This window comes from Hipposideros armiger, unplaced genomic scaffold (genome assembly GCF_001890085.2).
Source record: "Hipposideros armiger isolate ML-2016 unplaced genomic scaffold, ASM189008v1 scaffold_68, whole genome shotgun sequence".
Classification (NCBI taxonomy): Eukaryota; Metazoa; Chordata; class Mammalia; order Chiroptera; family Hipposideridae; genus Hipposideros; species Hipposideros armiger.
In genome coordinates, this window is record NW_017731418.1 from 3360744 (window position 1) to 3375030 (window position 14287).

Here is a 14287-nt window from a genome sequence, read left to right on the forward strand (position 1 = left end):
GCTACAGCCCGGGCACCAGGTTGCTCTCTCTTTAATTTTTCATCTATTGTTTTTCTCACGTGTCACCCTCACCTTTCTGCTTGGTCTTTGATCACGCCCCGTGGCTTACTCGCCTGGCACCCCCATTCCCCTCCCATCATCGGTTGATATATCCACTGCCCACAGTGTCTGTCGGCTGAACTGCCTCAGCCCCGGGGACTCCATCTGCTGCCTGGACGTGCAGACAGACCCTGGGGTTAGTTGTTTCTGTGGGTCTGAAAGATGCGTGGGGATCCTGACTCTGCTCGGCGCTCCTGCTCCCCGCACCTCTGTCTCTCGGGATTATATGCACCCCTCCTCCCCGTGTCTCTCGGGATTACAAGGTCTGCCGTTTCCTTCGCCGTCTCTTCGGGCCGGTGGTGGTTTTGCTGGGAAACGGTAACCCTGGAAAAAGATCGGGTCTCTTGGTTATTGCCCCTCAGGCCCTTGGTTTCTGGCGGCCTAGACCCAGGGCAGCTGTCGTTGCTTTGCATCTGGGTTACCTGAGGGTATTGTAGGAAGGTTAGAAGAGGCGCAAGGTGGTTTTTTTTTCCTTTTTTTTTTCTTTTCTGTTGGTGTGTGAGAATAGTTTCAGATCTCCACATTGGGTATTCATTTGGCATGTGAATAGCAGTTAAGTGAATTTTGACGTTAAAAACTTGTGAATGTTGGGGTGGGGAATTTCAGCATTTTCTAGACTCTAGGTGTGGAGTGGAGTTATTTTACCAGTAACTCCTACTTCGTCAGGAAGGAGGAGGGCATCCTGCTTGTGAATTTGATACGTTTAATTTTTTCTTAATCATTATAGTTTACAATTATTCGCTTTTGCTCTGTAGACTTATGACAACCCTCTGCCCCATCTTTGGAGTTGAAATGAGGAAAGCGCTTAAGACTGCAGTTTCTGGTTGATGAATACTGCTTCTAGAATCTTTGTGGAGTGCATTAATGAACTGCAATGAAAAGACATTTAAGTAATAGTCTTAAGGTAAAGGAGCTTTAGTGTTAAAGGAGCTTTATATTGTTCAGAGCGCTTATTGTTATGGTAGTGTTAAAGGCTTGGAGTTGTGGGGGTGGGTAGGGAGAGAGTGGCGGTCTATTTAAATGGCCTGAATATTCTGGTACTGGGAATAAGATACTAGATTTACCAGGATTGCTAGACCGAATATGTATTTCAGGAGGTTCCCCTCCCCCCACTAGTGGATCACTACTCTTAGGAGATAATGTTACCCTTAAAATCATCTGGATTGTCATTGATAAACTAAAGTTCCACATAAAACGCTACTAGTAGAGGGTGTGCAAGATGTAGTGTGAGGAACGTTGGCATAGTGGAAAGCATTTTTTTTTGAAGGCTGTGATTAGAATTTTAATTAATGGAAAATCATGTTTCATGATTGATATGTGAGGCTTTTGTCAAAATTAGCAGTATGGATTCCATGACTGAATTTTACCAATAATCATTTGTCTCCTTTACTTGTTCTCAGTGCATAATCATTCTTTTGAAGGTTAAAATCTTGAGCACACTGTTGTTTCTCAATATAAGCAAAGTGTAATAATGGAAGGTATTTTACTCTTGTGTATATAAGAACGATCACACAAACATAAACGCAACTTTTACAAAGGAAACTTTTCTTTTTGTTTCTAAATTGTGTAAGACCTTTACTTCATGAAGGAATGAAAGTATCTTTACTAATGAAACAGTGTCTTTACTAAATTATATCAAACAGTAGCATATTTAGAAACATACGGCATGAGTTGTGGTTGGTAGGCTTTCTGATAATTGATGATTAAAGCTGTAAATTTATTGCTCATGAGTGTTGCAGGTGAGTGCAGGAAAAAATATGAGGCTCACTTGCAATATTTTCAGACCTATTCTAATGTGCTTCTAGATGTTAGATTTAAGCAGTTTGGTTTATTAAAAAGTTACCTCTTATACTAACAGATTTCTATCAATGTCTTTTAAGTGGCTAAGAAAAAAGATGGTTTTGGGAGAAGCCACTCTTGCCAGCTCTAATTCATTAAGTCATTTTTGGCATTCTAGATGGATAAGGTATTAGGGGGGAAATAGGGTGTCGGCTCTTGCAAATCTTAATTCTAGTATTTGGTCATTTTTAAAAATAAAATTTAAAAACGTAGGACTTGGCTTTAAAACACAATTTTGCATTTTGCTTTCTCCTAATACTCATTTTCATGTTATTTCAACTAGGGGCAGTATTTTCTCATGGATTGACTAAAAGTTGTTATTTTTGGCATCAGGCTTTGTGATTATTTCCAAGTTACTCTACATCCCCTGGGCCAATTTCCTAACTGTGTAGTAAAATGGGAATTGTAATAACTTGCCACATCTGCACAGGATTGCTATGCTTTAGGATTTGTAGAGGGCATCCTTGGATAAAAGGTGTGGTTAAAGTCTAGGAATTGTGACTGAATTAAGCTGATGTGAAGTAGGTCATATTTTATAGGAAGTCAAGTAGGAGGTTATGAACTAAGTTGTTGGCAAGTCACAGTGGTGATAGTGGGATGAAAAAACCCCAAATATGTATTATAGTTTGGGTAATAAAACAGATACATTTTTGCCCCTATAAGCTTAGAGGGAAAGTAAAATAAATTACAGGGTGGGGTGTGTGTGTGTTGTAAGAGATTGAAGGTCTGTCAAACTTAAATGTAATAACATTGTAAAATTATGGGATGCTTTTCTTCTACTGACTTGTTTTCTGCATGTGGTAGTATTTTTTTTTTAAATAGCACAAAATGTTTTCATTAGACTTTAGGCCAAGTTTGTTAATAATAGTTATGATTAATTTTCAGTATACCTTATATTTTGAATGCATCATCATTTGTTCTCAAGAATATTTTCTAACAACCAGGACTGTAATTTCAGACTTGCATTTAGGAGATACTCTGTAGGTATTTATTGGACAAACAAAACCTGTTGCATCTCTATTCCTGGTAGCTGATATCATATCCCAACTACTTCCTCAAGCCAGATTTCTGGATTCCTCTCACACACTAAACCTTTACATTTAATCGCTAAAAACTGATCATTTTCTCCTGAAAAATTTCTTGAATCTGTCTACTTCGTCCTCACCACCACAGTTCATGCTCTTATCATTTCTCACCTGGATTACTACAGACATTGGCAGTTTCTTCTTTCTGCTTTTAGATTCACACCCTTTATCCACCTTCCACACAGTCTTTCTTAAAAGCAAATCTGATCACTTCACTCCTTAGTTACAAAACCTTTCAATGGCTCCCCCTAGCAGCCTTCATTAAGAGAGGCAGCAGAGAGTGGATGGATAGCTTGAGCTCACATTTAGGATTTAACCTGAACTGAGGTCCAATTCTCTCTGCCACTTAAAACATTGACAGGTGTTCTAATCTCTCCTTGCCTCTTCCATCTATTGCAAGATAATTATTCTTAGCTCAATGGGTTGTTGTGAGGATTAAATGCAAGAAAACATTTAGTAGGATGCCTGCCTGACACATACCAAGTGCTCAAAAAAATGTTAGCCAGCATGGCATGTAGGGTCCTCTATATTTATTTCATTAACCTTTTGTCCAGCTGAGCTGTTTGCCATTCTCTTCCTTCATATTCAACGCTCCAGCCATATTTAAGAACTTGAGGTTCCCTGCGTGGGCTCAGCAGTTAATGCCTCCCTGTGCTTGAAAAGTGCTGGTGTTGGTGGATTTATTATTCAAGATTAAGCCTGAGGATATTCTAACCAGATCCCATCAGGCTGAGTTCAGTGCCCCTCCTGTGTGTTCTTAAAAGGACCTGGTATAATTTTCTTGGAAGTGTCATACTAAATTGTAATTGTCACATCCAAAGGCTATTAGTTACTTGGTGGCGGATATCATTCTCTTAATCATTTATATGTTCTTATACTCAAAAGAGTGTCTAGCATATGATACGGACTCAGTAAAAAGGTTTTTTGAGCAAAGAACTGAGTACTTTGAAACCTTGATGCAACATGGTTCATGTAGGCAGAATTTGATATATTGATTCTGTAGGGAATTTAGTTACTAAAGTACCCAAAGGATTTGATATTTTCCAGTAGCGGCAGTCTTATAACCCCTGAGAACATTATAGTAAAACTCTTAGGTAAAAGTTTCTTTCGGATTATTAGAAAATACTATATTGTTTGTGTAAAACTGACAAGCTTAAATTTCACTTTTTTTTTTTCCTTAGGGTTGACTGTCAAGTGTTTCTCAAAAGATTTCATTATTTTTAAGTACTTCTTAGATGCATAGGGATGTACATTAAACCTTAAGACATGGTAGACTGCTTTTTGGGGGGATTCATATCATTGAACCAAATAAGTTGATAATCTTAAGAGAGACTCAGCTTTTACGGACAGATTACTTATAGATAATTTCTCCAAGCTTCAGGTTCTATCTCTATAGACTAGGGAATGATAATTTTGTTGTATTTATCTGCCAGGCACATTGTGACTATCAAGTAAGGTAAAATATGTGAAATTATAAAGGTCAAATAAAACAAAGTATGTGTAAGTTATTTGAAAATACTAAAACACTCTATATAATATTTTAATTATAATAGATGGTTTCTCCTAGTACCTTTTCACAGGCAGGGTTCAAGATGGACTTTTTATATTGCAACCTGTGGTTTGTGGGTCATGTTTTAGGAAGGCAGCAGTGTATTTAGTACAGAGGACCGCAGCCCTTGAAATATGTGCCTTGGCGTTTTGAGCAGACATACTTGGTAAATTACTGCTTGACCACGGATGTTGTCATTGAGTCACCCCCAACTTTTTGGGGTCTACATACATCTCACTGCTTTCTTCTCTGCCTGGACAGCCGTAATGATGTAGGAATGTTGAATGCCCAACTGCTACCATTTCTCAGACACCCTGCCCACAGTTCTGGATGCCCCTTAGGCCTGGCACAGCATCATGGTGTCGCTTATGCCTCATTAGGCTTGCTTCTGCTCCAGGGAATGAAATGATACCCTAATGGTGTGAAAAGGGTAATGTATTTCCTGAACATAGCTTACTACTGGGGGAGAGCAAGTGTTGGACGCACTCTGGCTTGGTTTGTATAATTGGTAGTAATCTGTATAAATATTTGTGTAGTTTTGTTGTGTTGAGACAATGCATGGCAGCTTTTCAGTTAGATTGGTCATGTTCATGACAGTCTAGGGCATATTTACACTATTTGAAGTTTACAAAAATGAGAAGATAGAAACCACTACTTTTTAGGTATCCTAAGTTGCAAAAAAGCCCTGCAGTGAAAGTGTTGCACCTGTTGGATGTGAGATGGAATACACTAGAAAATCAAGTTGACCCTTTTAATCCCCCTCCCATGCTTCCTTTTCTATATTTAATATTTTTAACCTGGTCTTAGGGCTAATGTTTTGTACATTGTTAATTAGTTGGTAGAATTGTAAATGCATAAGAATAGTTACTCATAATAAGTTTACATAACCAAGAAAAATGTTTATTACTTTATAAAACACTTTTTTTTATTAGTGTGGTAAAGATATACCACACTATATCTTTTTAAAGTGTAGTGTTATATAACTACAATATTAGTTGCCTTATAAAGTATAGAACCAACGTTGTGGATTTTTAAAAATTATAAACAACTTATTTTGGAGCTAGTCTTGCTCCAGACAGAATATATAAGCTTTAAGCTGGTTTGCATAATTGGAACAAGAATATTTGTTCCCTGTTTGGAAAACTGCAGACCCACTAAGGTCTTGCTTTATTTTGCCAGCATACTTTTTTTTTATTTTAATCTTTATTTTTTGGAGCAGCAAAATTGAGGGGAAGGTATAGAGATTTCCCATGTACTCCCTGCCCCCATATACAAATAGCCTCCTCCATTATCAATATCCCCCGGCACAATGGTACATTTGTTATCATTTATAAACTTACATTTACACATTATTATCTTCCCAAGTCCATAGTTGACATTATGGTTCAGTCTTGGTGTACATTCTTTAGGTTTGGACAAATGTGTAATGTATCTGCCATGGTAGAATCATACAGAGTAGTTTCACTGCCCTAAATCCTCTGTGCTCCGCGTATTCATCCTTCCTTCCTCCCCCCTGGTAACCGGTGAACTTCTTGTTGTCTCCATAGTCCCCAGCTTTTGGTTTGAATGTGAGAAAATTTTTCATGCAAAAAATTTTGTAGCTCTATGCAAAGCTCCTGATCCATACACCAACTGGAGGAAGCAGAAACATTGAGGTCCGCAGACTTGAAGGGAGGATGAAGGGAGAGGAAGAGGATAACCATGCTTTAGGGATTCTCCTTTATAATTGCTTTAATAACATTATGTTAAAGAAACAATTGTTGAGCACTTAATAAATATAAGATTATAAGATGCTGCTACGTATTTGTCTTATAAGGATGGTTAAGAAATGGCTGGTGAAGCTCATGATTTAGTGGAAAGAATACAGATACTTATCATTAGAGAGATTAGAAGTGTGTACCAGGTGTATAATGTTGGTGGGAACACAAGTGTGAATGATTATCTCTTAATTGGAGGCGAGTTCCTAGAAAACGTGAGAGTGGTAGGGAGAGGTAGGAAATGAAACTGGAAAAGTGGCTGGGACCTCTTAGAGGACCTTGAGCACTAAGCTGAGGGTTTGAATGATCAGTCAGGAATATGGGAGAGGGCATCACTGAGCGTTTTTGAGGAGGTGAGGCTGGATGTAAACAATGTAAAACAGATTGGAATTGATGGAAACCATAAGAGAAATGTGACCAAGGTCTCATCTTGGTGATAGGCCTAGGAACGGAAAGACAAACAGCTCTTTTTGAGGCAGCGTGGCATAGGGAGCTGTAGAATCACAGCACTCTCTCTAAAATAGATCTGTGGCTATGAGCATGTCACTTAATCTAAGTCTTGCTCTTGTCTAAAAAATGGAAGAACATAATACTTCCTGGTATTGATATGAGGATTAAATGAGGTAGGGGAAATAAAATGCCATAGTTCAGTTCTGGAAGTAGTAGGTGCTCAATAAATAGGTTTTTCTCCTCCTCCTTTCTGAAAAGGATAAGATGGTTTGAGGTGAAAAGGGAAGGTGAGGGAAAAATAACTAATGATTGGAAATTGAGTGATACACTAATTAGAAATGGGGAAGTCTGAGTGAGGTGAACAGGTATAAGAGAACCTACTTAACAAAGTGTTTTTGTTTCTTTTAGCTTTTAAATAAAGGCCAAATACTTATTTTTGCATATACCTGCTGTAACATTTATACTCTTTCTACAATTATATAAATATATTTGTATTGATTATCTCTCTATCTCCCTATGTGTCTTTAATCGGTCAGCTCCATAAGGACAGGATCAATATTTTACTTGCATAATTGTGGAGCAACTGCTGTGGGCAGACTGTTCTGGATGAATATGACTTGTATGGATTTAATAATATATAACACTTGCCACTAGGTGGCACTTAGTTGCAGTGATAGGGCTGACATTGCAGCATTGATTGGTTTTTTGGAGAAACTGACCTCTGGATTACTATGTTCTGCTTTCTGCCATTTCTGGACTATTGTTTTTCAAGTGGAATATGAAGCATATAGCAAATAGAAAACTCATTCTGAGTGTTAAAAAATTGAAAAGCCTAATGGCATACAATATGTTCTGTAGAAAGAAGCCGAAGAGAAGCTCAGGGAAATTCACAAGTGACTAAACTCCCCATCTCCAAATGTATTTAAAGTGAAGCCTGCTGGCTAGATTTTAGGTTATGGTTTTTCTGAGACTTTGGGTTGCTTTAATGGAAGAGACTGGGAATTTGTTTCATACTGGATTTAGTGATAGGGCTAATGGGCTATGACTCTATGTTCTCATTTATTTTCTTGTATATTGTACCTTCCCTGTTGTAGAGTAACAAACCATAAAATGGTAACTACATCCTATGTCACAAATGTTATAGATTATTCAATCCATTAGATTCAGTAAACTTCAGAGCTGGAAGACTTTGCTAATCATATGTTCCAAAGTAACCACTCATTTAAATGAGTAGGCACAGATAGATTAAATAATTTACAGCTATCTAATAGCCCAGATACATTCACTGAGTGGGACTGGTTCCTGATTTGATTTTTGGGGAGATACTTATGCTGGTTTTATAGTCTTATTTATGTATACCACTCAGCTGTCTTTTAATATTACATGCACTTCGTTTGTGTGTTTTGTTTTGTTTTTTTTTAAGATTTTTATTGGGGTATTGGGGGGAAGGGAACAGTGCTGGGGAATTGGGGTAAGGGGAACAGACAAGTTGCTGTCGTTTTATTCTTCAGTCTAGTTGTGGAGGACATTGCTTCACTGGCCCAAGTTGGCACCATCATTGCGCTCTTCCCGGGCGAGGCAGATCAGTCGCCGGCTTCTGGACACCGCTCACTGCGGCTGCTGGCCGCTCATGTTGGCTGCTGGCTACACACGGTAGCCCATGGCAACCCATTGCCACAGGGGCTGCAGCCTATGCCGTCGCCGGCAACTCATGGCAACCCAGCTCCAGGTTGAGCTGTTGTTCAGCATCTTAGCTGTGGAGGGCAGTGTCACTGGCCCTCATATGTGGGATCCGAACCAGGGCCCTCTGGTGTCCCAAGCCAGTTCTTAACCATCGCGCCACTCGGCCGGCCCGCACTTCGTTTGTTTTTTAAAAAAGTTTTTTTATCCTGTTTGTGGGAACTTAGACCAAGAATACAAATCTCTCAGCCCCAAGCCTGGTTGTGGAGTGCTGCTGCCAGTGTTACTTAATAAACAGTCATCTCTGAGCCTGCCTGTTCTTTCCTCCTTTGCTGTTTTCCGACTGATGAGGGTGGTGGCCTCTTGGAGAACACATTTGTTCTCACTGCACACCTCCTCACCCATTCTGCTTTAGTGGCCCCCACTCAGGAACTGCCTGGGTCCAATTACCCTTGGCTGACACCAGTCCCTGTCTCTTCCCTCCCTAGCTTTTAGTTCTGCTACCTGCATTAAATTCCAGCTGTCTGAGTTCCTAAAGCCTCTGGAAGAGAAAATGGAAGAGATTGAGAAAAAGATTGTCATACAGGGTAGGAGGCCAAACATGAAATTTTATACTAAAAGATGGGCTCATTTTCATACAGGGATTTTTTTTTTTAAAGTGTATGTGTCAAGACAATATTACTCTCTTGACTATGGAATTCATTAAATCTGTTTTATCTGTCATCTGTGCTTATACAAATGTCAAGGAAGTGAATTAAATCTTTTTCAGCATTTCACAGATAGTAGTGATAGTTTTGGTAATTACAGTTTATAATGAGTGTCATTATTTGATTAAATACAATGAATTAATGGGAGTTGCTGCTTCACTATTGTAATGTTTAAAAAAAAACCTGGATAGCTGTAGTTTCGAAGGTTATTTCATAATTATTGGTAAACAAGCCATTCTTCATTCTGGACTTCCACAATATACAGTGTGATGTGTACATTTTATATACAAGATTAGTGGCATGTCATTCGCTTAAACCTAGCTTCTTAGCTGTAATTCCTGGAAGTTGTCAGTTGGTAAATAAATCAAGTATCTTTTAAATTATATTAGAATTTAAATTTACATGGTAGCTTAGGTGTACAGATGATTTATTTTTTCATTTCATTTTTAGCTTGTTTCTATAATTATTTCAGGGAAGTGACTGTCTTGATATGGAAGTTTTTAAGGGTTAATGAATGTCATCTGTAAACACTCAATGCTGATTAATTTTCTGATTGGAAAAATAATGTTTGGGACTGGCTGAGTGGCTCAGTTGATTAAGAGTTTGCTTAAGAGCATGAGCTCTGAGCAACAGGGTCGCTGGTTCGATTCCCACATGGGCTAGTGACGTCGCGCCCCAGCTGAGCTGCCAACAGGTGGCAGGATGGCTCAGCTGGTGAGAGCACGTGCTCCTAATGACAAGATTGCCTGTTCGTCGTGCACCCTGCGACTGGGACTGAACTCCGCACCTTGAGCTGAGCTGCCGCCTGGATGGCTCAGTGGATAGAGTGTGCGCACTTAACAGCAAGGTTGCCAGTTCGACTCCCGCATGAAAAAAAAAATGTTTGTTATAAGAAACGTAAAAGTTATTTATATCATGTGAAGTGAGCCACTGTAGTCTTCTACCAGAAAATTAACTACTGTTAACAATTGGGAGTATATCGGGAGTGCCAAAAAAATGTATACACATGACTTGTATTCATCTTTTGTTATCGGTATATATACTATTACAATTTTAATACAGTTTTTTCCTTTCTTAAAATGTGTATACATTTTTTTCGGCACCCTCTGTATTCTTCAACTTTTTTTCCGAATGAAATGCTAACATTAATACTCTGTGTGTGTGTGTGTGTGTGTGTGTGTGTGTGTGTGTATAGTATTAAAATGTCAGTAGTTTAGTAAACATAATATCAAGGAGATTAGAGAACTGACATTTCATTGAATATCTACAGAATCCTCAACTACAAAATGAGGGAGATGGTATCTCCATTTTATAGATAAGGTGTGCGAGGGTCTGGGATTTAGTAATTTAACTCAGGTTTACAAAGCTTTGCTACTGCTTTACCATTTGCACGGCCCTGTACGTGCTGACAGAGCTTTTGTTCACCTCTCCACCTAAATGTAATCACCTGGAAGATTCCAAGCTCTCTATTAGGTGGCAAGATAGTCCCAAATATGTCTAATGCACGGCTGTAAGGAAAAGGAGATTATATTCATTATTAGATTACTTTAAAAATAAATCTGTGTTCTAGAAATGCTTTCAAAATTAGACTCGACTAGTCTTTGAACTTAAAAGGTTCTCTGAAGTAGCATCATTTATCTTCAAGTAAAATTTACTACAATTTTGTCAGGTACTCCTGTGGTGGTGTTGTTCTATCAGTTAATTCTCCTTCATTTTGTATTTTCAGATTTTTATATTATCTTACTCCTTTTCTGCCTAAAGACCAATTTTCAGGTCTTTTAATTATTTTGTATACACACTGTATGACCTTGGGCAGGTTATATAATTGCATTGTAACTTAAGTTTCCCCACTTGTAAAATGGAGAGCCTATCTCAGAATTCTTGTAAGGATCAAATGTACGTATATAAAGGGGCTGCCAGACTAGGTCTCGTCTGTAAGAATTGCTTAATGTCCATTTCCATTCTTAGCTCTCATTCAAGACACTGCCTTATCTTTTCTTTACTACTTGTCTCATTTTTATATTGTGTTACATGTTAAAATCTGGTTGTCACCCCAGGTCATCAGTAAATTCAACCTTTCAACTGGACCTCCAAACCTCGTATCGGTCATGAGGCTGTTTAATTTTTTTGTATCCTTTTTTTTTTGTTGACCGTGATCTCTTTATTCTTGATTAGCAAGACACTCTCTGTGTTTTATCTCTTAAACATTCCATTTTTTCTTTGCTACCTCTTCCTCCTCCTCCAGTCTTAAATATCATTGTTTGCGATCTTCGACTTTCTCTCCTTATCTGTTCTTTGACTTTATATGTAGCATCAGCTCACATGTTTAGATCCATGTTTCTGAAACTCCTACTGGTTGTTCTCTAGCCCACGAAACTTGGTTTTCCCAAAACAACTTGTTCTTCGCACTACTTAGACTTGTCGTACCATATTATAAAATAGGCTTGATACCTGCTGCCAATGCTATTGTCTGTCTCACTGTCACAGGTAAAAATGAACTTAAGGATTTTCTTCATTTCCTTGCATTTTCTTATTTTGTTGATGACCGAATCTTTCCCTTTCCGCTTCCAGATTTTTTGTCTCAGATATTCTGGGTTCTCCTCGCCCACTGCCCTTGCTTTATTTTGCCAAGCCTCTTTCATCTCGTGGTTGGACTATTGTCACAGACTTGTCAGCTGCCCACCCTGCTTGCTTCCTTCTTTAACCTATGGCTGTTGATGGTTAGTGTACACCTGTTGGTGTTTGGGGGGTTGTGGGGCTACTTGGTAACCTAATTTTGTTGTAAACAGTGTGCAAAGATTTTGATTTTTGCTGTCTGGTTGCCCTGTCTTTCCTGTGGGAGAGATTGAAAAACTGTGCTGTTGACACAACCATCCTAAAATCCCATCTGAGTTTTTAAAAATATCATTAGCTAAATATATGTTAATTGTAAATGAAATCAATATAACGTAATGAGTCCTCTACACACCTAAACCCCAGCCCCCAGAGATATGCACTATTTATTGAAGGTGGGGTGAGTATCCTCCCAAACTCCACATTAATTTATCTTGCCATGCTCACCTTTCTCATGCACCGAGAAAGGAAAAGTCATGGTTGCTATTTTTATGAAAGAGTCTCTAAAAATCCAAACTTTCTTTTGGCTCACATTAAAAGACAGACTCAAAAAAAAAAAAAAGACAGACTCAACATTTTTGTATTGATTCTGGATAGTTCAAATGCTACATGTATTTTATTTCTCAAACAAAAGTAACAAAATAGAAAAAGGCAAACAAATCATAATCCTATCAAATTAAACACAAGTAACATTTACATGTATATTTATCCTTCCAGGCTTTATCTTTTTAAAAAAATGTTTATTACCCCCAAAAGTAATATATAAATATGTTGTTAAAAAAGCTCAAAAGTAAACCCTGGAGCATGAAGAGTGGCACCTCCTTGCTTCTGCCCCAGATGGCCTGTGTTTAGAGTGTGATGTGCAGCCTTCTCCCATCCTTCTGTAGAATGCATTTCCATGCATATGTGATTGAAAAAACTTCGTGTTCTCCTGTCTGCCCTTCCTTCACATCAATTGGATGCCAGTTAAACAGCATATTGTTCCTCAGCTACTTGGGAACAGTCTTTTTTGCCTAGTTCTGGGTGTCATTAGGTGTGACTCCCATGGTTCTTATAGCTGCTATGAGGTAGTCTACTTCTCATTTTTTTTACATTACTGCCCCGAACGCATCTGTGCACCTGTGAAGATATCAAAACCTGGGTGTGGGTACTTCTAATTGGAATCACTGTTCTTTTTTCATCTGTTGGTTGGCCATTGGTATTTTTCTTATAGATGCCTCTCTCATTTTGTGTAGGAACTTCTTATTTTCTAGATAATACTTTTTGTCAATATATTAAATATTTTTAAAATTTTCATTAATCATTCAGTTTTATTGTCTTAATAGTTTAAAATTTTTATGTAGTCAAATTTGTAGTTTTTCCTTTGGCTTTGTATATTGCTTATTTCCTCACCATAAGATTATGAAAGCATACTTGTATGGGTTTTTCTTGTGTATGTGCTCTTTTATGTTTAAAAAATGATTTATCCTTTTAATAAAATCCTGGGAGGATTTTATTTTCTGTGTACGTATTATGCGATATAGGCTCTAACCTTATTTCTTTACAAAATGTATAACCAAGTGTATAAGCATTTGGTCTCAAACACTCAAATTTTTTTCTGCTTCCCTTCTGTTGATACAGAGCTGTGGTTCTTAAAGTGAGGTCCGTGGACCAGCAGCAATGGGATAATCTGGGAACTGGTTAGAAATGCAGATTATTTCACTGCACCCCCAACCTTCTCAGAAGCTCAGGCGGTGGAATCCAACCAACCGTCTGTTTCAGCAAGCCCTCTAGCTGATTCTGATGCCTGCTGACATTTGCAAATCCCGTGAGCACTCCCCTTTAAGAGCCACTCCCCTTTAAGAGCGAGCCTCCCGTGTGCACTAGATCCCGTCTCTTTTCCGCTATTCTGCGACATTGGACTAGCCTGAGCTAGCCTTCCTTCTCTCTTAGTTTTTACCTTTCTACTGATGCATTCTTGACAGTATACAAACATGCCATTATTTCGCCTGGATTCCACACTCCCCTCTATTCCCTATGCCACTTTTCCCCTTTGCAACAAACTTCCCGTGAAGAGTTCTTTCTGTCTCCAAATGCTCTCACTCCATTTTCCCTAAACTTCCTTCAGCCAGGTTTTTTTAATCTCCACAATTCTAATAAAACTGCTCCTCTCAAGGTTAGCAGTTCCCTCCACACAGGTGAATATAGTGGTCAGTTTTTTTCAGATATTATCTGACTTGGCTTGATCAGCAGCATTTGAAATCTTGGATCACTCCCTTTTTCAAACATTTTTTCATTTGGCTTCTAGGACCACGCTCCTGGTTTCCCACCTCACTGGCTCCTTTTTCTTGGTCTTCTTTCTAGTGCTTTTTCATTTTACCACATTTATCTTGCTTTTTATCTCACATTCTGTGCTCTTATTTTTCTCACTTGTTTATATCGACTTCTACAATAGCAGTATGTTTTATTTGCCTTTTTAATTTGTCTTTCCCCCTCTAGAACATAGTGCTTGCTACGTAGTAGGTACTC

The 14287-nt window shown here is 38.4% G+C and overlaps 1 protein-coding gene across 8 annotated transcripts in view; it reads left to right on the plus strand.

Moving 5' to 3' along the window:
- RBPJ (recombination signal binding protein for immunoglobulin kappa J region) overlaps positions 1–14287 on the plus strand; it is a 211125-nt gene that overhangs the window by 108650 nt on the left and 88188 nt on the right. Inside the window, exon 1 of one of the 8 annotated variants that reach the window (XM_019642407.1) lies at positions 344–362. The exons of the other annotated variants lie outside the window; for them this stretch is intronic. The gene's annotated coding sequence lies outside the window, so the exon portion shown is untranslated. Of the gene's footprint in view, positions 1–343; positions 363–14287 lie in introns of those variants that run through there. 8 annotated transcript variants of the gene reach the window in all.